The 26568-nt window shown below is 31.7% G+C and overlaps 1 long non-coding RNA gene across 1 annotated transcript; it reads left to right on the top strand.

The window, feature by feature from the left end:
* The first annotated feature begins 20003 nt into the window (after positions 1 to 20003).
* On the top strand, positions 20004 to 26336 carry LOC130624941 (uncharacterized). Its single transcript, XR_008981681.1, has 3 exons — positions 20004 to 20671; positions 20768 to 20827; positions 21420 to 26336. It is a non-coding gene; the product is annotated as an uncharacterized LOC130624941 (long non-coding RNA).
* The last annotated feature ends 232 nt before the right edge of the window (positions 26337 to 26568 follow it).

Genomic DNA, 26568 nt, shown 5'->3' with positions numbered 1-26568 from the left:
ACTAAAATGTCTTAAAGAAGTCTTTTTTTAGTCTTTTTCAAACGTGTGTGACAAACCAAAACAAGAAAGGGTTAAGAAAACGACACTGAAGAATTTAATATAAAATTTATATTTATATCATTTATATGAGTAAACAGTTTATAAGAATGAAATAGTATAACATACAAGCTTTTTTATAAGCAACAACATTAGTTTCGAAAACTTTTCTTGTTCTAAAAGATGGACTTCCCTTAGTGGATGATCAACAGATCTTATAAAAATACGTGCATAACACAAAGTATACAGTGTAATACTACAAAATTAAAATTGTTGAGCATGAACAATTACAGTTAGTATCTTTAACGGTTGTCTTGAACAACAGCGTCATTTTAGACGGCGTCTCCGACTCATTCTATTCCAACAAGTTTGTAGCAATTTATGATAAAACCGAATAAAGACGTCTTTAAGACGTTCATTTCGAAGGAGATTTTACTTGTCTTACAAAGACCAAATAGAACGTCGTTCATTTATAACCAGATCTTACTGGTCTAACAGAGACCAAATAAAGACGTCTTTAAGACTTTTATTTTCGAAGGAGATTATTCTTGTCTTACAAAGACCAAATAAGCACGTCGTTCATTTAAAACCACATCTTACTGGTCTAACAGAGACCAAATAAAGACGTCTTTAAGACTTTTATTTTGAAAGACATTTTGCTGGTCTTACAAAGACCAAATAAAAACGACTTTGAGACGTCTTTTTTAATCGAAAGACGGCACAAGTTAGAGATGAGAAAATCCATCTTTGTGTTTATTGGGTGGTAAGAGTCCGAAAATGTTTAGAAACTTTCAAAATTTTCGAAGTGCGTGTTACTTATGTAGAAGCATGTTTGTTGAATGCCACAAGTCCGACTTTCTACGACTCTCGGGTAAAATTCGGGTAAAAAAGGTCACTAAACAAATTGGATTTAAATATGTAATTATTCGATGTACAAAGAGGTTTACAACATAATATCCTGGATAAACAATTGGAAACGTTAAAAATTTATTTCAAATTTTCAAAAATAATTAATAAAATATGCAATAAACTTTTAGAGTGACTTTCTAAAAAGATAAGCTCTTGAAATTTATGGAAAATCTACATTTTTTTTACTTCCTTTCTTTAGATTGGAATTGTAAGTATTATTTTCTGCTCATCATACGAAATCAGTGCAAAGCAGATAAGTAATGTTTATTATGTTTTGTTAAATGGAATGCATTACTTGATACTTCATGTCGTGGCATATTCATAACAATCTCAATTATGTTATTTAAGGATGTACATAATAATTGTGTAATATTAAATTTGTCTTTTTTTAGTTTCAGTTAATACGTCGAGAGTCGGTAAGTAATCATATAGGATATACTAATAATTATAAACGCAGGGAAATCAGTGACTTCAACCTTTCCTCTACCTTTTATATTCTTTGTTTGTCTTGCCTTCAACCAGAATTTATCATAAACCAAATTCTTAATGGGATGATAAAGTTATTTAGGCATTTTGGAAGAAAAGTAATTCCTAAGTTTCTCTTCCTTTTGAATATGCAAAGTAAATCACTCGCCCTGACGATGGCAAGTAATGAAAGGGTAAAAAAAAACATTTATTTTATACAAAAAAATACAGCGCGGAAATATTCTGCAGAAGGAGAATTAATAGCCATAATTATGGAAATACATATGTTTTAATTACAATCAATTGTACCATAACCAGAATTACTGTTAAAAAAATGGAAATCATTAAATTTTGTTTAATGAAATGTTGTAAAAAAGGATTAAGGAGACTAAAAACATTATTTTTATTATTTAACGACCTATATATAAAAAAAACACAGCTATTTCAATTCATAGTGATTCATGGAAGATAATGAAAAGTGAAAAGGCATATCTATCCTTTCTCAACTTAGTTATAGTTAAATGTGGTAGCATATTGTGTAACGCTTTTGCATAATTAGATGTATTAACGGAGGAAGATAAAGAGGAAGAAAAAGAAGAAGAGGAAAAAGTTCCAGGTTTGATACTTTTTTATCATCTAAGAATTAAAAACATTTTTTACAGGTAACAAGAAGTAACTACTATATTTCTTTTGTTTAGTCTTCACGCCAATAAGAATAAGTAAGTATAAGTGTTTTGCTATTTTAAAGTTTGGGTTTTATTAACATAAAGTGTTGACAATTGTAGACATGTTTGCAACAGTCGCAAAACAGCAGTTGCACGACAATTACCAACTATAATGAAAACTTTATGTCAATAATTTTTAAGCGTCGGTTGGTTTGTTTTACAAGAAAGCGACAATTTTATAATTAAAGTATCTTTTATATTATTCCTAAATTAAAATTGCTCAGAGTTTTTGAAATACAAACTACATACAATTGACAATCACTAAAAATAGCAGGTGGGCTTAGAGAGGATGAGAATATTCTGAATTTATTCGTCGATTTGCAAACCTAGTTTTAAAGCACCTTATTAATCCTGTATAAAAACAAATTTTCTAAAGCTACATATAACTAACATTTCTCTTTAGATCCTGTAGATTGGGACGGTAAGTTATTTTATATTTTTCCTTATTTCCTTTTTTTGTTATGTTGTAAATTTTAACAATTCTATTTTCTACTTCGTCAATTTTTTTAGTGCTGTAGACATATTCTTTACATATTTCTTATTTCTTTATTATAGACACAATGACCCTACCTGGTACAGTATTTTTTTACTTCTGTGCATAGAATTAAAAGTATTTGATGATGAAGTGTAACATACTTTTTATAATTCCTAATAGTTTTCTCAGAGAACGAAGAAATTGACTTAGAAAGTGAGTAAAAGTTATTATTTCAAACCTCTTTAACCCGTTGTCAACGCAAATATATTTGAAAAGCATGGACATAATCGATGTGTTACTTTGAGAAAATCAGTCTTCCGCAGCGTTTCCCCCTTTTTATCAATTTATTGTAAAAAAAATTGGAAAACCTAAGAAACAAAACAACTCCAATCATCAATTACATTTGGTTTGAAGAGAATAATGCTGTTGAACTATACTTTCTTCCATTGGTACTGTTTGTTATTTTCCCGCCGTTTTTTATTAACTGTAAACACATCTTTCTTAAGAATTTTATTTTCTATGAGGCATAACAACATTATTAAACAGCCACAGCATGTGCACTGAACTTCAAATTATTGTTTACCGCGTTCCGCCATGTTTGCTGATTTTACAAGCATATTGACACGAAGATCATTTAACTGGATTAATGTTTCCCTAAACAATTTTGTAGTTCGAAACTTTAGAAAATGATAAAAAATTTTTCGATGATTTCAGTGATCTCTTAATGGAACAATAGAAATGAATTTAAGCAAATTCTATAAAGCAAAGTCCGTCAATAAAAAAAATATTCAAGATATTTTCCGAAACAAATTTAACGGCAAGTGATTCGCTTTTTAGATGATAAGGAAGTTTCGTACACTTACAGACAGTTCATAAATTTCGGTCTACACCGAAACCTATTATTGTTTCAATGGTTAACTCTGTGTGAGCTGTGCTTTTGTTTTGCTAGGATTGTGAGGACCGATTAATTTTATGATTAATTTTGAATGAAAGAAATTGCTATTTTGTTACTTGTTTTCCATTTCGGCACAGCCTGTCTTTCGCGCACCTTTTTAAAGGTAGGTTTCAATAGGACTGCATTTTCCGCTCGAGCATGCGTAATGAAGTAAAATGGCCGCTGACTCAATGTAAAAGATGCTCCCAAGCTGTTCTCAAAAGGTTTAACTCACTCGACTTTTTCAGCGCGTATTTTTTCTCTTCAGCTTTTTAACCAATGAAATTCAAGGAAATGTGAACAATTGCGCAATCCATTTTATTTAAGAAAAATGTAAGAAAAAACAACAATTTTTTCTGTACTTTTTTATTCCCTAAATAACAACACCTTTTAGAAAGGTGTTTGGTGTTAAGTAAAGCAGAGAGACCTGTTATATGTAAATGCTCAACGTTAAGTATGATATGATCCAGACTTAGTTCTAATAACAGAAAATATTTTCTTTTTTAATCCCATTTTTTATACTACAAGAATTATATTTATTTAAATTATTGTTGATTTAAATTTTTTTTTAAGTTTCAGGGAAAAGAAAAGGGAAAGGTAAGCAATGATCCTTTTTTTTCTTCTGTCTCAGTATTATTTGGTGCTATATATACTGAAATATACAAAAATATAAAAATCTTTTCATAAACACTTTTTGTTCAAATTTAGAGGTAATTGGCCCTGCCCACCTAAAAAGTAAGTTGTTTTTTTGTTAAATTTATTGAAATTTTAAATATGGAGGCAATCAGACGTCCTTAAAAACACAACATAATAATAATAATAATAAAAATAATAAAAATAATAATAATAATAATAATAATATAATAATAATCATGATAACATGATATGATAATATGATAATATGATAATATGATAATGATAATAATATGATAATGATAATAATATGATGATGATAATAATATGATGATGATAATAATATGATGATGATAATAATATGATGATGATAATAATATGATGATGATAATAATATGATGATGATAATAATATGATGATGATAATAATATGATGATGATAATAATATGATGATGATAATAATATGATGATGATAATAATATGATGATGATAATAATATAATGATGATAATAATATAATGATGATAATGATGATAATAATATAATGATGATAATAATATAATGATGATAATAATATAATGATGATAATAATATAATGATGATAATAATATAATGATGATAATAATATAATGATGATAATAATATAATGATGATAATAATATAATGATGATAATAATATAATGATGATAATAATATAATGATGATAATAATATAATGATGATAATAATATAATGATGATAATAATATAATGATGATAATAATATAATGATGATAATAATATAATGATGATAATAATATAATGATGATAATAATAATAATATAATAATAATAATAATAATATAATAATAATAATAATATAATAATAATAATAATAATATAATAATAATAATAATAATAATAATAATAATAATAATATAATAATAATAATAATACCTGTCAGAGCCCTATGAACTCGCTATTACTCGCAATTACCGCTATAAATTTCTACGAGATTCTTATAATCGAGAGTTTTTGACAGTATAACAAGTCATTTTATCAACACTTTTTTAAAAGACACGTTACACTACAGTTAGTTATTTACACATTATTTCACAACTTTTTAGTTGCAAAAAAAGATCAATCGTCTGATGACGATTTGGAAAACGATGGTAAGTAATATATATTGTATCAACTTGAAGAATAGACGCTAGATATAAACAACGTGTCCTTACCAAACTTGATTAAAACCAAAATGAACATGAAAAAGAACATAGACGATGAAAGCAATCAAAAAAATATACGTGCGTCTTGTGAAAACCTATTACGTAATGTTATGTTGTCCGTTATGTTTTTATCTTCTGTTCCTTGAGAAAAGAAATTTTAAATGTCGTGTTCAATTTCCATGTTCGGTTTGCACATTTCACATCAGTACCAGTACGCAAAACCAACAAACATACAATTATTTTTAAAACAGACGCCAGTAGGAAAAATATTTTCAAATACGGTAGTAGGTAAAATAGTTTTAATTCTTAAAGTCATAAGTGGAACTAAGTCACTAGATATTATATAACAAATTATTGTTTTTTGTATATGTGTATATTAAATCAGTTCAAACAATTTCCCAATCAAAAATTTCTAGTTTTCATTCGGTGATCACACGGGTTTTAAGCACTGACCGCTAAGCTACGTAGCATTTTACTAAAATTTCCATGGTGTTTTCACGATTTTTATAATTTTGTTGTTATGTCTTAAGACCATATTTAGGCTGTTTTGGTGGTATTATACCGTCAAAGTCTTCTTAATTTTTGACTTAGACTGATAAGCCTCGGTTTTAAAAAGGTTACCTTCCGCAAATAATAGTTACATATAACATTTTGACAAGCCATATATATTAAAAATCTTTTCACTTAAACGCGTTTTGAAAATTTGACATTAGTTGCAATATTTGGTTACTTTAATTATGCTCAATGCTAGTTTATGACGTCATAATTTCGCACAATTAGCGCAGCTTTAAACACAAATATCTCGAGAACGGATAAAGATTTTTCAAAACAATAAATTTCCAAAGAACTTTCAAAAAAGCCCTAAATTAAAAAATTAAAAGTCGCTTCTGCATATTGAAGAAATCTAATTCGGAAAAAGTGTATTCTGGTCACCTGCTGCCAAAGATTGTCCACTGCTAGGTAGTCCATATGATATCTCATGTTCAGTGATAGATAACATGTCATCATTTGATAATTAAACCTCAAATTACCTTTATCACCATACGCTGGATATACGTTAAGTTGTATTTTTTACGCAAAACCTACCTACTAAAATTGGAGATAATAAACCACTTACTTATACTTCTATATGTTTATGATTCCTTCTGCTTATCAGCTTATATAAATTTTTCATGTTTGTAGTTGAAGAGCATTACACAGATATGGGTATGTTTCTGTTTTAATTTAATCCTCGTTAATATACATATATATGTATATATATTTACTATATTGCGTATTTCTACCTTCTAGATGGGGCAACTAGCTCCCGTTTTCTAACACCATGTAAGTTTGATTTTTGCAATTTTCATTTATACCTTGAAATTTCTGTGAATAAGTGTGTATGTTCTACAGCATTTTTTCTTTAGACGAAAGGCACCACTTGTTGGATGTAAGTACTTAATTTGATAATTTTTTTTAATATTTTTTATTTTCTTAATTTTTTTTAAAACAGTGACTTATCGCAATGTTAGCAAACATTTTACAATTCATTGGCATTCGAGGAAAATATGAGATGAAAAAGTTCTGAGACTGCGTCCGTTTCCAGATGCCTCTGTTTCCATCCTTACCCCTTAGTAAGACATAAGAAAATGTCTGAGTCTCTTGTTAAAACGCAAATTGACATGGAGTGTCTCGTGGAAACAATACTTACCTGAGGTGTCTCTCGGGGAAATAACTGCGTCCCTCGTGAAAACGGTGCTCACCTGGGCTGTCTCTCGCGCAAACTCTCTTAGCGAATCACGTGAAAATGCCTACAGCAGAACAACTGTCGTTGCATCGCCTACATCTCATCAAATGTCGTAGAAACACCTACTACCTTTTATGGCTTATCTCATGGAAACGCAGCTTATTTGTAAAGAAAACGAAGGCATCTTCATCCCCTTTGGGTGACAAGAAAACCCGACATCCCCAATTTACCCGCAACTGGGTTTTTTAAGGACACATTTTTTAACTTGCAAAATCTGATTATACATAACTTTTAATTCAAAAAATAGTAACTATAATTACTGTTAACGATAGGGGAATAATAGCACTTAACTGCCATTACTTTGCATCTTAGACGTAAATAACCTTTTATTATCATACTGTTGCTACACTCAAATAATAATATTTCTTCTGTGAATTTTAATAACTTTATATAAAATCTCTTTAGACGGCGCCAGATTTTTATCGGATTACCAATATAAGTTTAAGTGGTAAGTAAAAAATATTTAGATCTATGCACTTTCAGTTTAAATAATGGATAGTTTGTGTATTGATACTTAAGGTAAGCTATTACGGTTGGTTGGTAAACAATTACAGTATTCTCGTATCTTTTTTCTCAAAAGAACCTTTTAAGAACTGAACTTCCAATTCTTTAAATAACTTTCTCTTAAACAATTTTTATCCATGTTGTGTGACTTTAAAGCTTTCCTCCCGTAAAAAATCAAGTTGGTTTTATATGAAAGACCTTAAAAAGTTGCCGAGAAATTTGTAAATATTTTTTTAAATTTCTTAATCGCTTCTTTTTAATCATGCATGATGTTTGTCGCGTAGAATATCTTCATAAATTAAGACATTTTCATTAAAACACTTCAATGTGATCAGAATTCTATTGGCTCAAAACGTTCATTATGCGTGACGTCAAAGTAATTAAAAGTCGCGTAGGCTTATTTAAAAAAAATAGGCAGACCATATTTCTTGATTTCATTTTAATAGCTAAACAACAGTGGAAATATTTTTTGTTTCATATCCTCTAAAGTGCGTCAGTTTCAAACTTTCCCATAGTATACTATTTCTTTATTAAACATTGGATAATCCCCTGTTCTATATACAAAAATAACATTGAACAACATCAAATTTAAATTCATTCTACGAAAAATTTGTTGAGACATGACACGAATTTGTAGCGTGTTGATCTTAAACTTTTGGACACACAGTCGTCGCTCGTTATTTCGACCTTCCACGGGACTGGTGAAAAAGGTCAAGATAAAGAAAGTTCGAGAGTGGATAGTCGGGATAAGAAACGTCAATCGTGAAAAAGGTCGAGATAAGGAAAGCTTGTCAATGTCATGCACACATTAGAAAAATTGTTAATTTTTATACCTGGTTAGGGATAGACTATTAATCAGAAGAATTAATTATTACTATTCTCATGTTATATGTATTTAATCATATTCATTCATTCATTCATCATACACTTTAATTTTGTCATCTTTATTCTGCCCCTCTTTGTCATCTGCATCTATTACAGATTAGATAATTTCTTCATCTATGACCAGGTTATCTGTTGCGATAACCTGAAAGTCAATGTGAACAAATTCCTCTGCTGTTAACTCTTTATGTAATAAGTTACATACCTTTTCTTGTAACTCGGCTAGGTCTTTCTCAAATCTTGATTTTGAGAAAGTTTAAGAAATTCTCACGTTCGAATGCTTAGTTTACAGAAAATGTCGAGATAACGTAATAAAATGTACTTAAGAGACCGTGAAAATAGATAAGGAAAGTTCCAGAGAACGGACAGTTGAGATAACGAGCGCCGACAATGATGGCTTAATAAAGCTACTAAATCGCGAATAACTTGTTACGAATTCCAGGTGCATTTGCCAAGGGTAAGATTTCTCTTTGTTACATAATTCACTTGTTTCGGCAAGCAATAGATAGTATTTTGATAATAAATTGTTACCGAAGGTGTTTTTGCTGACTTTATAATTATTTCACACAAACATTCATGTAATATAGACGTTTTTAGACTACTTGAGTGCACATTTGCCAAGAAAAAGACTTAATAGCACTTGAAAAAGAATGTAGCTGTATTTTAAAAGATTTTTGACCAAATCAATATTTATTTTGGTTTCAAAGAAAACTACAATGAAGAAAATGGAAGAAGTATGTTGTTTTTGTGACAAAAGTGCATATTTTCCATGTGTGGGAAGACATTATAGTGTCATGTACCACCTTATTTTCATTTTATTTTTAAAACTAGTCGATAAAACCTGTGGAAAAATTCACTTAGGCAAAGGAAAATAGAAAAATAGCTTGTTTTGAGTTTTTTGCTGACGACAGCAGTGCAGATACAAAATAAAAATTGGCAAAATTTAGTTTATTCGTTGGCTATAATATGTAGAGCTTAAACTTCTGATCAAGAAAATTTATATGATCATGTGCTTTTGATGAGCGGTTAATAGAATATAAAGGATATAAAAATTTTGCTGACGTCAGCAAAGACCTGCTAAAAGACTAAAAGTTTTTTTTAGAAGATTGTATAAATGTTGCCTTCATCGTATAGATCTTTTTACAAAGGGTTGCGAAGATATTAGGGTTTGAATATTTTTAGATGACGTCATCAACACGTTCATTCCGAAACGGATTTGGTGACCTAGGTTTGAGAAACTTACCCAAATTGGTCCTAGGTGGTCCTTAGTTATCCACGCGGTGAGAAATCATTGACGTCTTATTTAGCCTCAAAGTTTTAGGTGCACTGTCATGACTTCATTAATTTAATATACGATATTGACGTAAAAGTTCTACGCCATAAACACATGTTTAAAGCTATTCATGACGAAGGTTTCTTAAAAAAAATAAAAAGATTCCTACATAACTTTCAAAGGTCTTTCATATGAGTTTAACCTGATTTTTGCGAGAGGTAATCTTTTACAGATAATACCCGTGCATACTACAGCAAAATATATTTCAAGACTACATTAATTTTTTAAAGTTTAATTCAAATTCTGCTATGCATTTTTTTTGAAACATTCAAATTTTCTGGAAACACCTATTTTACATTTAAACTTTAGTTTTTGTGTTTAGTTGTAGGTAGATATCAAATTTGCAATATTGCAACTGCATAATTAGCTACGAAAGCACGTGCTCTCCACTTTTATAAACAATAAGAAGATTAAATCTAGAATTGAAACTTATTATTTTGGTTAAAATAAACATTGACCTTCCTCCATTTGTTTTCGGCCATTGGCCGACCCCGTTTTATCAGTACTTTTTCATAAGATCAGTGAGTATTTTCTACCTTGTAAAAAAAGCCTAATATTCCAGCTTTACGAACATTTTCAAACTTTTTGTATGAAATGTTTTAAAACATATATTTAGTATATTTTCGAATCAAATTTTACTCGACAGCGACGTGTTAAAACTAAATTTCCACAGAATAAAGTGAGCCTAGTAAAGAAAAAATTTAGAGCTTAATCAATTTTTTTGCACTACCTTGCTGTTTGATTCTTTTGATATTAAAAACAATAATTTAATGTTAGGAACTTAGGCAATATATTTGCGGTAATAGATTTACGGAACAGAAGCTAGTGTCCATTAGTAAGCCAGGAAGTAGAGTTTCGTAGGAAACTAATTTTAATGTCTCCTCTTTTATGGTGTTATTTTTTTTTTACTTATCAAAAATGTCTGAAAGATTAGGCTACCTGAAGTGTGGAATTGTGTATAACAACAAAATACAAAAGTGTCTTTATCTTATTCATTACCGTCTTGTCGCCGATATATTTCGGTTAACTGAAAATCACTACACTAAATATATAAAATATATAAATTTTTTTCGAGACCTAATTTTTAGGTAAAATTCTTAGTAAATAGTATTGGCAACAACTATTTTTCGCAAAGTTGACAAGTCCTAATATTTTACAAAAATTAATTCCAACAAAAATTCATTTCCTGATGGTATTATTAAACAATTCGTAATATTTCTTTGTATTGTAAGTTTTAAATAGAAATATTTTGTACCTATATCTTTATTCTTATATACCTTTATCTTTATTTAGATTCCGAAGATTGAAGATATTTCTTCCTTTTTATTTAAATAAATTATTTTAATCAAAAAATATTTTAAATCTCTTTACTCCTGTCACTCCAACAAAGGGAAAAGCGTAACTTAGTAATATTACCGACTTTTATACAACGCAGTCTGGGCACTAGTAAAGCGCTTGTAGGGACAAATTTAGCCTGTTTTTTGTCTTTTCTAATTCTTTGTATTTTATAATAATAACGTTTAACTTTTAAATAACGTTTTGATATAGTGATCATAGTCATCTTTGTGCTATAATAACTTTGTTAAAACGCTTCAAGTAAGAAGAACTTGCAGTTATTAAATTTTGAATGATGGTAAAAAGGGTATTTTTAGCGGGTGTGGCTGCAGAGACAGTGAGCATGGACTGAAAGAATCAAGATATGGATAATCATCAAAGACCATTGTCAAATTTGGACGTAGGTTATTAAAAGTGCCACAACTGCATATTTAGCTGGCCTATACTGTCTATCTTAATTACCTGATTATTTTAAAGCGAATATTTAACTTCACCGACTGCATAACTTCGTGGTTTAGCATAATAAATAACCTTAGAAAAGCTTGTGATTGAATGGAAAGTCATTGGATGAAAAGTGAATTAGTAAACACATTCAAACGTCCCTATAGATACTATAGTTTTGTAGTTTCAATGCAGGCGAAGGCGTGAATAAAAGAAATACTTTCAGAAAACGCATAGGGAAATGATCTACAGATATGATTCATCTGCAATGCCACATAAACATTAAATTTAACTCTTTCTGGCTGCCTTTTTTTACTTTAGTTGACAAGTTCACAACAAATTTCAAGAGTTGGTCATTTGATTACGAATTATTCTTTGAAATAAATTCTTGTGAATAAGTATACAGAGAACATTTTCTTATCTAACTTTCCTAGGATTTCTTTCCCGCCATCCCCTTTTAATACTAGATTCCTAACCAATTTACATAAACAATATTAAATTTTGGCTAATCTGGAAATTTAAGAGTTTTTTGCGAGAATTATTTTTTTTATATGTCTGGTTCAGAGAAATAATTTTTAATATAACAAATGTAGTTACAGTGATGTTTTCCCTGTCCCTGCATACTGACTGACCAGACTAACTAAAGCTTACTGCCTAAACTACACCTACCTTTCGTCAGCTAGCTAGTTAGCTAGTCAGCTAACTCTGCACTTGCTTACTTTTGAAATATAATAGTAAAAACTATTGGGGCCAATTCTTGTTAAAGATCACAACAAAAATTATCCATGTGGTGCCAACAATAACATTTCTTTCTGGTTTAACATGTAGGACCCTTGACCTTTATTAGCTATGCTAACCTTACGACGGAATTAACAGTTTTTTTCTTTAATAACCTTTAATTCTGTATGTTTTTGGATAGAATGCGGTCCATTTGTTTTCTTCTAGTTGCGCTACCATTATGAAAAAAATTGTCCCCACTAGGCGCAGACTGCGCTGTATGAAATCTTTTACTGTAGTAGATAAGCAAACTTTGAATCACTTTCAGTACATTAAGTATTAATGCTGCATGTTTCGATGCTATACAATGTTAAAACAGACAAAACTTTGTCGTCACAGAAAGCGCGCAATGATTTGCTGTTCACAAATATAGTTGATTTCAAAATCGTATGCCTACAGCATAACTTCGATTGTAGTAGAAGTTTGTGACTCTTATCCTACGTCGCCACTTTTTATGGAACTTAACACAGAGAATAATAAATTATGTTTTTTGTGTATATGCTAAGCACAAACTAATTCTGAATAACAGGTTCATATCCCAATGTTTGACATCTGTTATTACGGAGCGCCCAATAATGACCCTGGCACAGACTGGTCCTATTATACAAAAATTCCCAAACTAATAAGATGCAAATTCGACGTTTGCCTCAAAAGCAGAATTTCCAGATGACGGGGAAAAGGGTTAGAAATACTGTTTATTAGTTAACAACAGTTACTGCTTTTACTTTATTTCTCGGCTTAGTTAAATTGTTGAATGCTAGCAAAAGTTTTGTAATTTAAAAAAGTACTAAATCTTGTTGCCGATTTCATGAACTGCAGCTACAGATATTCAAGACAGCTTCACTTAACCACATATTTATAAAGAACATGCTTAATGGCTATTATAATTCCTTGGTGGGTTGGGAAAAGCAATTTAAATATAGCTTTCCCTTTTTGTTCACAAAATGTTTTCCTTTCTAGCGTTTTTCTTTTAATGGGATTTCGATGAGGGGTTTAAATTTGTTTTTAATTGACATGATCAGGACTAGGCAAATTTGACCGTCAGTATAAAACATGGGTGTTTGTGATGAGAATGCAATGACTTAAAGCTGTCTTTACGGATTCAACAAGTTTTTACAAGCACAAGTTCCGAGCAATTTAGTTTGCGGTGCGGTTTGCCGTCTCATCGGTGTAACCCGTGATGTTACCGCAACAAAACACGTTTTTTCTTGTTAAGTTTTACATAGTAAATATATAATTGCGCTTTATGCTGAGGGATTTGTGTCACTAAATTCGCAGAGAAAATACTCTTTTGCAGTGTGATGTTTCTTACCACCAGGAAATCGCAATATACGCTGCGTCTCAAACGATTCTTCTGCGGTCAAAACACTGATCTATTTTTCTTAGAGCATTACTGTGACATTTGTTTGCGTCTTAGCTTTTGTTTGAGAATTTGATATCCTCGAAAAATCTTTGTTAACTAGACTAAGGAGCATCCGACAACGACTTGAAGGGACTTTATCAGTTTTACGACATTGTTAAGAGTCACATAAGAAATGTGTTGACTTTTGACGTGGATATAGAATTTATTGATGTTGAAGCCGATTATTATAGAAAACCTTCCGAGTTAGGTAAAGCTTATACTTACTAGGAATCTGCAACACATTGAATGGGAGCTCACTAAGCTACAAACTGAAAGGTAACAAGAAAAGCTTGGTGCGCGACAAAACGCCTAATCCTTTGAAAAAGAAACAGAGATGTAAATATGCGTAGAAATCACATGAGAAAATCTGGCCTTTGTTTTATATGTTTAAAGACAACTCAAAACATATTAAGTCATTCGGACACCTCCTTTTTGCTTCTGCCATGAAAGCTTCAAAGAGAAGTGAGAAAAATACAGAACTTACAGCACATTTGAATTAGACAGAATTAAAAAATATTGCCTCCAAAAGCCATTGTGAAAAACAATTATTTATTTCAACCGTAGAAGCCAATGCCCAAAGTTTGGAATTCAAATTTTTCCACGCGAGAGAATTATTTAGGGCGGGAAATGCAACAACGCAAAAACACTCAGTGCGTATAAATGCAACTTCTGCACCTTTCATCTGCGCACCATTATCCAACCATTCAATAGGTTTCGTGAAAACAAATTAGTAGTATTTGCGTGAGCTTGCATTGGCAGAAATTTGAGAAGGTACTTGAGAAGGGAAGGATGGACTGGGCAACAATTTTATTACCTCATAAAGTCTTATATAGCGATTTTCTTGTTGTAGGCAATCATCATAACCAAGATAGGATATAGCTTAAAAAGACGTCTTTCTTTATTTGTTGTTTTGACAAAAATTATCTATTTTTCATTTGCTTGGTTTACTATAAGTTCTGTCCAACTCATAGATCGATCTTAAGGCATCAACGGGTTTTTCTTTGTTTTTAGCTTTCTTTGTTGGTCCAGGTTTTCCTATCAAATGTCAACTTTTTTTGATGTCCTTGAAAAACCTTTTCTGAACGAATATACAATTTATATCGCATATCAAAAAATCTCTGATGAACTCTTTGTACAGATGGATTCAAAGGTTTTGGTGAAAACAACCGATTAGCATACATAAAAGTTCAGCCGGCACTGTGTGTGAAAATCAGTGTGTTATTCCCTCTCGCTTTCCCTATCGTACATTCAACAATCAAATTGGTTTAGTTTAAGTTTGTTCGAGTGAACATGTTGTTGTAGTTTGCCCTGGTTATCTACCAATATATAAGTGTTGATATTGGCAATTTGTGTTTCGTTCTTAAAAAACTAACTGAATAATGAGATCATCAGTTGATTTCTACCGTCATTGGAGTTTTCGACCCCGTCCTAGCACGGACTAATCAATAACTCCTCGTGATAGTGGGCCATACCTTTGTTTAGGTATTCTCATCAGTTAGTAAGAACAATTTTCTTTTTTTAAAACTTACCGTTCTCATTGTCGTGCAACTGAAACAAATTCAAAGGATCGTTTTGATTCATGATGCGTATGTATATCTTGCGTATGTATGTTTTGCTACAACAGCTACTCGAGTGAAAAGAGGTCGATTTTAAGACATGTGCAGCCATATATAGTTGAAGGGCCGTTTAAACGGGCCGTTGTCGACTGTTGTTCGTCTTTTTCAAAAAAGCGCAATGTGAGTATTAGTTGTTGCCATAGCGATATGGGTTATGAATAATTTAAGGTTCGGTTGCAACTTTGTACTCAGGTCTCTTTTATAAGTAAAACACAATTTAGGCTAATTTCAGAGTTGGACACGGCTAAAATTGTCCATGCGTTACGTTTTGTTGAAAATTTGTGTCAACAGGCCGTTCTACAGTATATTTTTTGTTTGATATTTTAAGGCACAATGGTGGTACATAATGTTGCTATGGTAATATGAGTTTTAGTTGGTTTGAAAAACAGTTTAGGTGTCAAGTGTCGTTTAGAAGTTGATTTGGGCACTATGTCTCTATGTTGTTGGATGGCTGTGGTAACAGACTGTTATTAAATGTCGTTCGATTCGACCAATTGTAAATATTTTTTTCATATCATGAGTACAATGGGTTGCTATGGTGATATGGATTTCTCTTCTTCTTGAGAGAGTTGGTATATTGTGCTCATGTCACGACGTTGTTTTATTTTGTGTTTCAGAATTAACGGTACCTTTGTTCGTTACACTTCTTCATTAAATTACGGAACAAGTTGGTTCTCAGTATCTTTTCATTGAAGGTATTGTGATGTTGTGTTTTATAACGGCGCATATCAAGTTTCCCTGTTATAACAGAGTGGGTAATGGGGGAAGAGAGTTGCTGTTATATAAAGAAAGTTACGCTTATAAAAAAATCACAGTTTATATCAATGATGGTATTTCTTTCGTACTTCTAAAAAAGCTCATATTCTAATTACAAGCATGATTCAGCCGCCAGAGATTTAGTCACCAGTCCCCAATTTCGTCCGGACAAGGTGGTCCTGGATGTTTTTATGTCTTGTGAATGCAATAAATGGTTTGTTTGGAAAAACTTTATGCAGTTTTCTGTCATTTATAATGATTGACCAATGTTTCTTGAAAATATTTTTTACAGGAATAAACGCTCTATGATAAGGGATGATAAAGGGCAAGACGTCATTGTTATGGACGCTGCTGCTTATTCCGTCGATTTTGCTCCGTTTCTTTTTGTTATTAATTTTCTCCCGTTGGCGCTGTCGTTGTTTTTATTTTCTTTGAGTTTCTTTACGTTATTGTTAAGTACGTCCTCCTGGTTCATATTTAAAACTTGTTTAAACGTTGAGTTGACCATACGGAACTTATAGCCCCTCAATAGTAAGTTGTTTTTAAGTTGGTCCAACTCTTTTCGAAGTAGTATATTATCTTTCGTTATCATACGATAGCGCAGGGCTTGTGAGTAAACAATACTCTGTTTCGTGTGATATGGATGGTAGGAGTTGTAGTGCAATAACGTTCGTGTGTCAGTAGGTTTGATGTATAGCTTTGTTTTGAGGTCTCCCGTTGCTGGATCGAGATAGACAGTGGTATCCAGAAAATCTATTTCCTCGATAGAAAATTTATAAGTAAACTTTATTGTTGGGTGTACTGAATTGAGGTACGTAAAGAACTCCTTGAGCTTGTTTTCTCCATGCTCCCATATGAGAAAATGTCATCTAAGAAGCGGAGGTAAATCGTAAGAAGGCCTGGAAACCTTTTAAATATGTGTGTTTCTTCGAACAAGCCGAGAAAAAGAGATGCATATGGTGGTGCAACCTTCGTTCCCATAGCAGTTCCTATTAGTTGTAGAAAAATTTCGTCAAGGAACTGAAAATAGTTGTTTTCTAAAATAAAGGAAAACAGTACGCGTGTAACTTGTTTGTTTGGTGTAAAGTTTGGTAGGTGATGCTGAAAGATATTCATGAAGTGTATACACGCGTCCACACCTTCTTTGTGTGGTATGTTGGTATAAAGCGACGACACTAAAATAGCATTTTTCTTTATTTTTGGTAGGTTATTTATGCGTGTGATAAAGTGCTTCGTATCCTTTATATAAGATTTCAGCTTGGGTAGGAGTGGTTGTAAACAAAGATTTAAAAATTCTGATATATTTTCCGTAGGTGAATTCACAGTTGATACAATTGGTCTACCAGGGTTGCCATCCTTGTGAATTTTAGGTAATATATAAAAAAAGTGGCATTCGGATGGGGCTGGTAGGTGTTATGAATTTCGCTGTGTTTTTATCTATTTTGTGATGATAGAGTAAAGTTTCAATAAATCTGTGTATGTTTGTAATAAGATCCTTTGTCGGATCATTCAAGATCTTTGAATAGTACGTTTTATTGTCAAGGTGCTTGCGTACTTTGTCAACGTAATCATATTTGTTCATGATGACGATTGAGCCACCTTTATCGGCTTTTTTAATTACTATGTCTTTGTTTTTTGAAAGGTTTTTTAGACTTTTGTATTCTTCGGGAGTGCAGTTGTATTTATCTTTCAGGAGGGGGGAATCGTCAATGAACGTTTCAATATCAGCATGGATGGAGTTGATAAATTTTAGGAGTGTTGTGTTTTTAGGGTTAGGTGCCATCCAGTCAGACGGACGGTGAAGACCTGCTTCAGGTCGCGGGTTCTGATAAAAATAATATTTTGTGTACATGCGATTTCGTAATTTATTGAGCGCTAACGTAAGGTGTTTGCGGGAGTTAACATATGTAGGTGTTGGAACAAATTTGAGCCCTTTATTTAGAATGGAGTGGTCATGGTTTGTTAAAGTAATATTTGAGAGATTGACAACAAGGTTATTTGTCTGTTTATGTTTTATTTTCTTATAAAATTGTTGTTTAACAGAGTTGTTTTTCTTTGAAGAAGGAATCTGGATCTCAAAGTGTTCGGTGTTATACTTTATACATGAAATGTGACCCGTTGTATTTGACGGGCACTTAATTATCAGTATTTTTCTCGATTCCAGTTTGACAAGTTTTTTGAAGGGTACTGTCCTTGTTTGTGTGGTTGATGAAATTGAGGTGTTTGTTGTTGTCGAAAACGTGGTTGTTTGCGATGTATGTGTTCGTTATTTGTTTTAAAGTAGTCATGGGAGCGTTTTCTATTTTCTCGAGTTGCCACGTTTTGATTGTGTTCCTGAATTAAGGTTTTATTCAGGGTAGTTAATTCTCCCTCTGGGAGTTCCTGTTTGAGTTTGTCACGCTCGTTTTGATAATTATTGATTTCCTGTTGGTGGTGTTCCAACAGTATTTGCAGGAGTGTTTCACTGCAGGAATGTATAGTGGTATTCCATTTGTCTTTAAGCTCTTCCGGCAAGTTCACAGTAGAGCGTATATTCACTTTGAGCCCAGATGGCATTGTTTTATTCGTGACGTGTGCCTCTAGCAGCTGAATTTGTCGCAAATGATCCAATTGTTTGTTTGTGGATTTGATGTACTTTTCTCGTGCTTCACGGTTGGTTGTTGATGAAACCTTTGAAATCGACATTGAAATGAAACGTTCGATCTCATCTCCACCTTTAGGTTTTGTCGTCGAATTACCAAGGTTGTAGCCAGGCCCAATATTATTTATTATTGGTGGCTTTACAGGTTCCATTTTTTTGGTTGTCATTGTTGTCGAGGTTGTTGTTTTAGTTGATGTAGATGGTGTGTTTAGAGGAGGCGCCTTTAGTACTTCATTTTTAGACGGGAAGTCCGTTATATCCATATCCTCCAATTCGAAGTCCATTATTGCATCGAGGGATTTTGGTGTGTTTTTTCGCTGTTGTTTTCTACCACTGACAAACAGTCTTTTTGTTTTCCCTACGATGCCTGGTGATTTGGTGATTTGGTGATTTGGTGATTTGGTGATTTAACGCAAATTTGTAATGTCCGTGCCTAAAAAAAAGATAATTTTTAATGTGTCAATCAGTGGTACATACAATTTATAATCTATATTTAATTCATTGCTTTCTTTTTCTTTTGGTTGTAGTAGATGTATCTCAAAAAAACATTATCTGTGTTAAATTCTTCTTAAAACCCCCAAAGATTTTTTTGTTTGACTTCCATCATAGCAAGAACGAGTGCCTCTTTTGAGTTTATCTCTTCACAATGTAATCAGGGGTTAAAAAAAATTGCTTTTCATAAAAGTATTTTAAAAGCGAGTAAAACAAAAGAAGTCGGCGTGTATAAGAATAAGATAAGACATTGAGTTACGCAAAGGTTAATACCTCCTTTGGAATTTTAAAAACAAGAATAGATGAATATAAACCGTTCTTTTATGTCTTTAAATAAGTGGTCATGAGTGTCAATGGGGTTTGCACTCTCTCCATTGCAAATATTCCAGGTTTTTACGTCAAACTTAAAATATTGGTGTACCTTGATTAACACGATTTCTTCGCTCACAAAAAGCATGATAATACGAGTTGCTGTTAGAATACTGCATTAATAATACAATTGCTGTAAAACTCCAACAATGAAGGAGTACCTTACACAATTGTACATATTTAACGCTAAAATAACTAAAATTTGGGATGTTCACTATGAGCCAGGTCTGACTTGGCCTATTTTCCGGGCTGAAATCAGCTCACTATCACGTCTAGCTTTCTCAGCCAGAGTTATAATAAATAGTGTGTAGCGCATTATGTATGTACGTATGTATTTATTATAAATTGTAAAATTCAACAAATATTATGAAGATAAATATGTTGATAAAAGTATATTCTTTATTATTTTTTTATTTTTATTGTATTGAAATCATGTGCTTTCTGAACTGGAACTATCATACTATTCAGACTGGCTTTGCCAGTCGGGTTGAATAAAAGGAAACTCCGGTTAGCCAGGCTGATCGCTGTCCATATGGCATCTAGTTAAAGTAATCTTTTACTATTGTGTCTGTTGTGAATAGAATAGAATTACTGCATCGCACGATAGCACATTGCTACTGTCAAAACAAAATGACGACCCTTATGTTGACGACCATTAACTTACGATTGATTACACAAGGATCAAGGGAAATTAAGTTTCATTCTTCGCTTCATTACGCAACGTAGTACTTTATCTCAATGAAATTATCAAGCGCAAACGACGCGTGCATTTGGAAACCCCAAGACGAATTATTTTTTTTTTATTAATTGACTAAAACTATCCTATGAAAGAGCGTGTGAAGGCTACGCACGTCAGTTTGAAGAGAATATTTTCTCACACAAACTATGATTTTAAAGTATGAAAGAATTCAAGGTTACGTAAACACCGCACCTGAATGTATATGTGGCAACAAACTCAGGTAAGTGCAATTATTAATAAGCGAGAATATCTTTCTGGGAAAGCTGTGAAAAATTACTGAGGTTCTTTCTTAAAATTTCATATTTATTTTTTATAGTTCAGCCAGTCGATGTAACACCGACAGTAAGGGCCAAGTATCAATACTGAATTGACACTGGTAAGTTTAAAAGTTTCTCGACAAATTTCTTCCTCACGGTTACATGCTGGTAGTGGAGGAGCATGCCTTACCTATCGTACTTTTAATAATATGAGAATGGTAATGTTAGCTCTATCATTGCTTGCAGTTTTTGACTTTGATTTTTCAATTACGACCTACAAAAATTTTTTCACCGTTTACCGAGTTTTTGTCCATTTGGTGCAAGGTACAGCTAATTAAAAAGGCGTAATCATTTTTTAGACTTTTTGTCCGTTTGGTGCCGAAGTAAAAATATTAAAAATGAAATATCTTTATAAATTGAATTGAAAAGAAAAGTAATTTTTGTAAAGGTTGCTGGCGCACCTCTGCTTTCCTGATTGCTACTTTTAACTCCTACATTCTGGAAGAAATAGGGTTAAAAGTTATGAAAGCTGATCGTTTACCCTCTTTGTGCAGGCAACAAATCTTATCAGCGTCTTCGTTTTTTGAAATTTTGGGATGTGCGAATTTTAATGCTGAACTAAATATTTTCACCAAATTAAAATTTTTCGAGATTTTTAAAACGAAAGAAACAAAGCACCCTTTACAAAAAACATTTATTTCTTGTTAATAGTTTGGACCGCGTCGTTAAAAAAGAAGAGGAAGACAAAGAGTCACTGAGGAGGTGGTATGAGGTTTTTATTTATAGACGCGTGCAAACATGCAATAAGTGTCATTTGAACTAATATATGTATCTTTGTTTACACGATATTTCACAGCAAAGTGAATATGGATGTGCAAGGTACAACAATCAGCTGTAACTTTATTATTGTTTCTGCATTGTCTTCCCAAAGTTGTCGTTACGCAGAAAAAAGTACGCCGTCAAAAAGAGAAAACAAAAGGTCCATTTGGAATTTCTGTTACAGCTGTATGTTTTAAGTAATTTATCTTCCTCCTCTCCCCGGGTTAACATGTGCATACTGTATCTCACAGAAACAAGTTCTTTATCAATTTATATATTGTACTTATATTCCCTGAAAATTATCTTTCCTCGCCATCGTATAAAATCGTCGCAACGTTGTCAAACGTATTTTGTGCAATATACAGAAATAACTGACTTTCTTTGCAAATCGTGAGATTTCAAAATTTTTAGTGAAGATATAATTATAATTTTACAAGTTTGGGTTTATGAAAACCGTGCTTTTTAGTATTTCAGATTGAATCATTACAGTGAGAACAGCATGCAATATACCAAAATGATCTATTCCATGTGTCGTTTACTGATTTATTTTCAGGTGTACTTTTAGCATTGGAAATTCGACTATAGTTATTGCATTTTGCGTTTTAATATTGTGTAGTTTCACCAGGTTATATTTTTAGACGTTTTGTTTCGGCGTGTGTAAATTAGGATAATGCATATTGTCACTTTAAAAAATTTAGATTACTTTAAATTTGAAAAAAAGTGACTTAAGACGTACTTGAGGCGGAAGACTCACCGCTCGCTTATGACGCTTTGTTATTTTAGTCCACATAAAACTCCATAAAATTGAAATAAAGTGTGAAAATGGAACTAGGTCAGTAGTGAGCAGCTATTCATTGTAAGTTGGGGATCTTAGGGCAAAATGAATTGTTGTAAATCATTTCTCATATTTTTTAGTTTCTAAGTTTTCTTATAGGAATTGTGAATGCTTTCTTTACCTAATTTGGCTTTTAAAAACCTTGATTGTTCCATGCTGCTACATTGTGAGGTACTTGTGGACATCCTCAACTTCATTCTCTCGGTCTAACCTCCTCAGCCATCCTTTTCCCTGCAACAGTGAATGATTATCTTCATTAAGTAAATAACACAGTGTTATAACACATAAAAATAAATAAAAAAACGAAAAACTTACGCCACTCTTTTCACTGTTCTTCTCCAGATTCTAAATTAATAAAAAGTTCGTAAAGCATTAGTATTAAGTAGTCATTGGAGCGAATGAGGATTTTCATCAGATTTCTTCAGAAAATTGTACTTCGGCGAGAGTTTGCTGACGTCAACAAATTTTTTAACATTTATCTAAAAACACATGATCACGCGTTATAGGCTATACCTAATACCATGGTGGTATAAAAGAACAGGAGATACAACCCCTTATGAATGTTTGGTTCTGCATTACTGGCGTCATTTAAACTCCCAAAACCATCTATATATTTTTTCATTGTCTCTTTCTTATCCATCAGTTCAAATTAAATTACCAAATTAACTACTTTAAGAAGTAACAACTTCGTAATATAATTTAAATAGTTCAACTTTGTTTGGTTTTCTGTTTTCTTTTTATTCTTCAAACACAACATTCATTACTTTCAATATTAACATTGTCTTCCCTTCCACCTAAGAGTTGTGACGTTGTGTAACATTATTTTGTAGTTTAATGCGATCATATCTGTGTGACGTTCACTTATCCGAAAGTAGCTACAAGAATCGCTCACAGGAGATACAACCCCTTATGAATGTTTGGTTCTGCATTACTGGCGTCATTTAAACTCCCAAAACCATCTATATATTTTTTCATTGTCTCTTTCTTATCCATCAGTTCAAATTAAATTACCAAATTAACTACTTTAAGAAGTAACAACTTCGTAATATAATTTAAATAGTTCAACTTTGTTTGGTTTTCTGTTTTCTTTTTATTCTTCAAACACAACATTCATTACTTTCAATATTAACATTGTCTTCCCTTCCACCTAAGAGTTGTGACGTTGTGTAACATTATTTTGTAGTTTAATGCGATCATATCTGTGTGACGTTCACTTATCCGAAAGTAGCTACAAGAATCGCTCCTAGGTTTTTTCTAGTACAGTTTCCCAGTCCTTCATATGGCGAGTATAACAAATTCTACATTCCCGCATGACAAACTTACTCTTGGCTTTTCCTTTTCGTAAAACTTATTTTGAAAAAGAAAACATTCACTACATCTTATAACGTTGAGCATTTTGTTATCTGTTGCTAAGAAAAAATTTTATTACACAAATAAAATAAAAACTATAACATCCAAAAAACTGCGTCGCTTAAGCAATTTTTTTTATGAAGGAATTCAAACGCATGCATTTCTTCTCTATCAATTGTGACTTTTTCTCTTCCACTTGGGCACAATATTTGCTTAAGAAACGTGCGTGAAAACAAGTACGAAAATTAGAATTAACGTTGTCCTTTCGTTCATTCAAAATTAATCAAAAAATTAATCGGACAAAGCATTAATCATGTTAAATATTATTCGCATCTGTTGTAACAAATGGCATAACTATCAGTAAACATGGCAAAACGCGATAAAAAATAATTTGAAGTTCATTACACATGTTGTAGCTGTTTAATAATGTGAATTCCCAGTTTGAAAAACACCTTGCAAGTTGAACAAAGATTGATCCAAAAAATTATCCAAAAACAATTATTAATTGATGATTCTAGCCTTTTTTTAAGGTTTCCATTTTTTACATTAAATTGGTATTTGCGTTGACAACGGATTAAAGAAGTTTGCATTTTCCAAATAACAAGTCACATCTAAAATATGTTAATAATCTTGCCTCACTTTCTTTCTTCCTTGTCTTCTGAGAAAACTATTGAGAATTATAAAAAGTAGCTATTACACAGTAGTGAAAAATTGCCGTACCAGGTATTCGCATGGTGTCATCCCACTCAACATGATCTAAAGAGAAATTTTTTTTATACATAGCCTTAAAAAATGTTTTGATACAGGATTATTAAAATGGTGTAAAACTAGGTTTCCAAATCGACGAATAAATTCATAATATTATCATCCTCTCTAACCACATCTTCTATTTTTTAGCTTCTTTATGTAGTGATTTGCAATTGTTTAATGTAATTTGTTAGTTTCGGTAATGTTCTGTAACAACGCTTCATTAAACAAAATTTGATGTTTTTAGCAATAAATGCAATTCTGCTTATGATAAAATTGATTTTAGTTGAACCATATGTAATTCCGTAACTATTGACTGTTATTTCTCCTTCTGCAGAATATTTCCGCGCTTCAATTTTTGACAAATTCTTGTAACCCCTTCATTACTTGTCATTCCCAAGGCAAGTGATCTTACTGTTTCCAAAAATGCTTAAATATTGTTATCATCACAATGAGAATTTAGCTTATGGTAACTTGTGGTTACCTACGGTATTACGAAAAATAAATATACCTGGTATATCCTAAGATGATTATTTACCTATTTTTGTGCATTAATTGAAGCTAAGAAAGAAAGACAAATTTATTATTAAACACGATTATAATGTACATCGTTAAACAACATAATTATTATTGAGATTGTTATGAATATGCAACGTCTTAAAATATTAACTGAAGCATTCCATTTCCCAAATCATAACGAACAATATTTATCTGCTTTGCACTGATTTCGTATGAAAATAATGCTTGCAATTCCAATCTAAAAAAAGGAAGTAATAAAATCTTTGGTCTATATTTTCAGAAATTCACTGTAAATAATGTGGCTTGTCTGCGTTTTAATGTTTCTTTAAAATAGACTCTCCCAGCCCTCTGTTTATATGACTGATGTTTGGAATAAGTGGTTCTTTGTGAAATGCAGTCGGTGTGTTTAATCGCAAGTGCGCAAACATTTTAACAGACGATTTTCAGTTCATGAATGCTTCAGTATTTATTATTAGTGAAGGTAAGATCAACTATTTCTAATAAAGTTTGTACCTTATCCTGTTTTTATCTTAGTATTCTGTTTTGTCTTGTAGCTATGATATTGTTGCTTAAAAAGAAGTTATAGCATAGATCTAGTTGTTTTTTATGAACTCTGTTTTTATATTGTTTTCAATTTATTGTTTTATCTTTAGACAAGAACAAATTGCGTTTGTTTCAGGCAACAGAAGTGACATAAAAAATGAGACATTGATAGCGACATCATGAGATAGTACAATAACCTACTAATGCAGAAATCAGAAATTGGATAGAAATATTGTTTCAATTGCTTCATAAGTAACTATGGCAGACTATTCTACTAATGTCCGCTATACTTAATTAAAGACTAATATGTTTCACAAGCGTAATTAAACGTAATTAAGTACTTGATCAATTGTAACACTTCAATAATCACAATTGGTTCGTTCAGATTTGCTCAGTTCTTCTGTTCCAGAATATACGGCGACGTTTTTACTCTGATATAATGTACTATGCATGTTTATTTTCATGCTACAATCTACTTAGAAAGACTGCTATGTATCATGTTTTCAATTTTAACTTCCAAAGCGTACTTCTTCAGGTTTCCGCAACTTTTTTGTTCAAAAGAAATGTATGAAGCACGTTAATTTATTATAAGTAACTCTGAGCAGTCAAAAACGACACAACCATTGGAAAAGTATAATCAGTTATTTTAAACCAGACTTACAAGAAACCGCAAGAAAAATTGTTGTCACGAATTTTATAAAACAGGACGATCATATAACTTGAAAAATATTATTGATAGATACTATTTAAAAATAATATACTTGAAAATATATAACCTATAATAGTTTTGTTAAAAAAATAGAACAGCATTCATGAACTGGAAACGTCTAAAAGCTGAAAAATAGCTAGCAGAATTTGTATTCTTTTATAAATCGTAGTAAAATTGCGACTGCTTTTCACAAACAACCACAAACTCCTTACCGTGTGTCAGATGTGATTTCTTATAAAAATCACCTGTCTGTCATGAGAAGCAAGTCAGACTTGGCAACCGTAATCTCACTTTTTTCAACTGAGATCCTGTTAAGGAAGACAGGCTGAATTTTGCCA

This window comes from Hydractinia symbiolongicarpus, chromosome 14 (assembly GCF_029227915.1).
Source record: "Hydractinia symbiolongicarpus strain clone_291-10 chromosome 14, HSymV2.1, whole genome shotgun sequence".
Classification (NCBI taxonomy): Eukaryota; Metazoa; Cnidaria; class Hydrozoa; order Anthoathecata; family Hydractiniidae; genus Hydractinia; species Hydractinia symbiolongicarpus.
The sequence above is the reverse complement of the archived record's forward strand: the minus strand, read 5'-3'. Positions and strand labels throughout refer to the sequence as shown.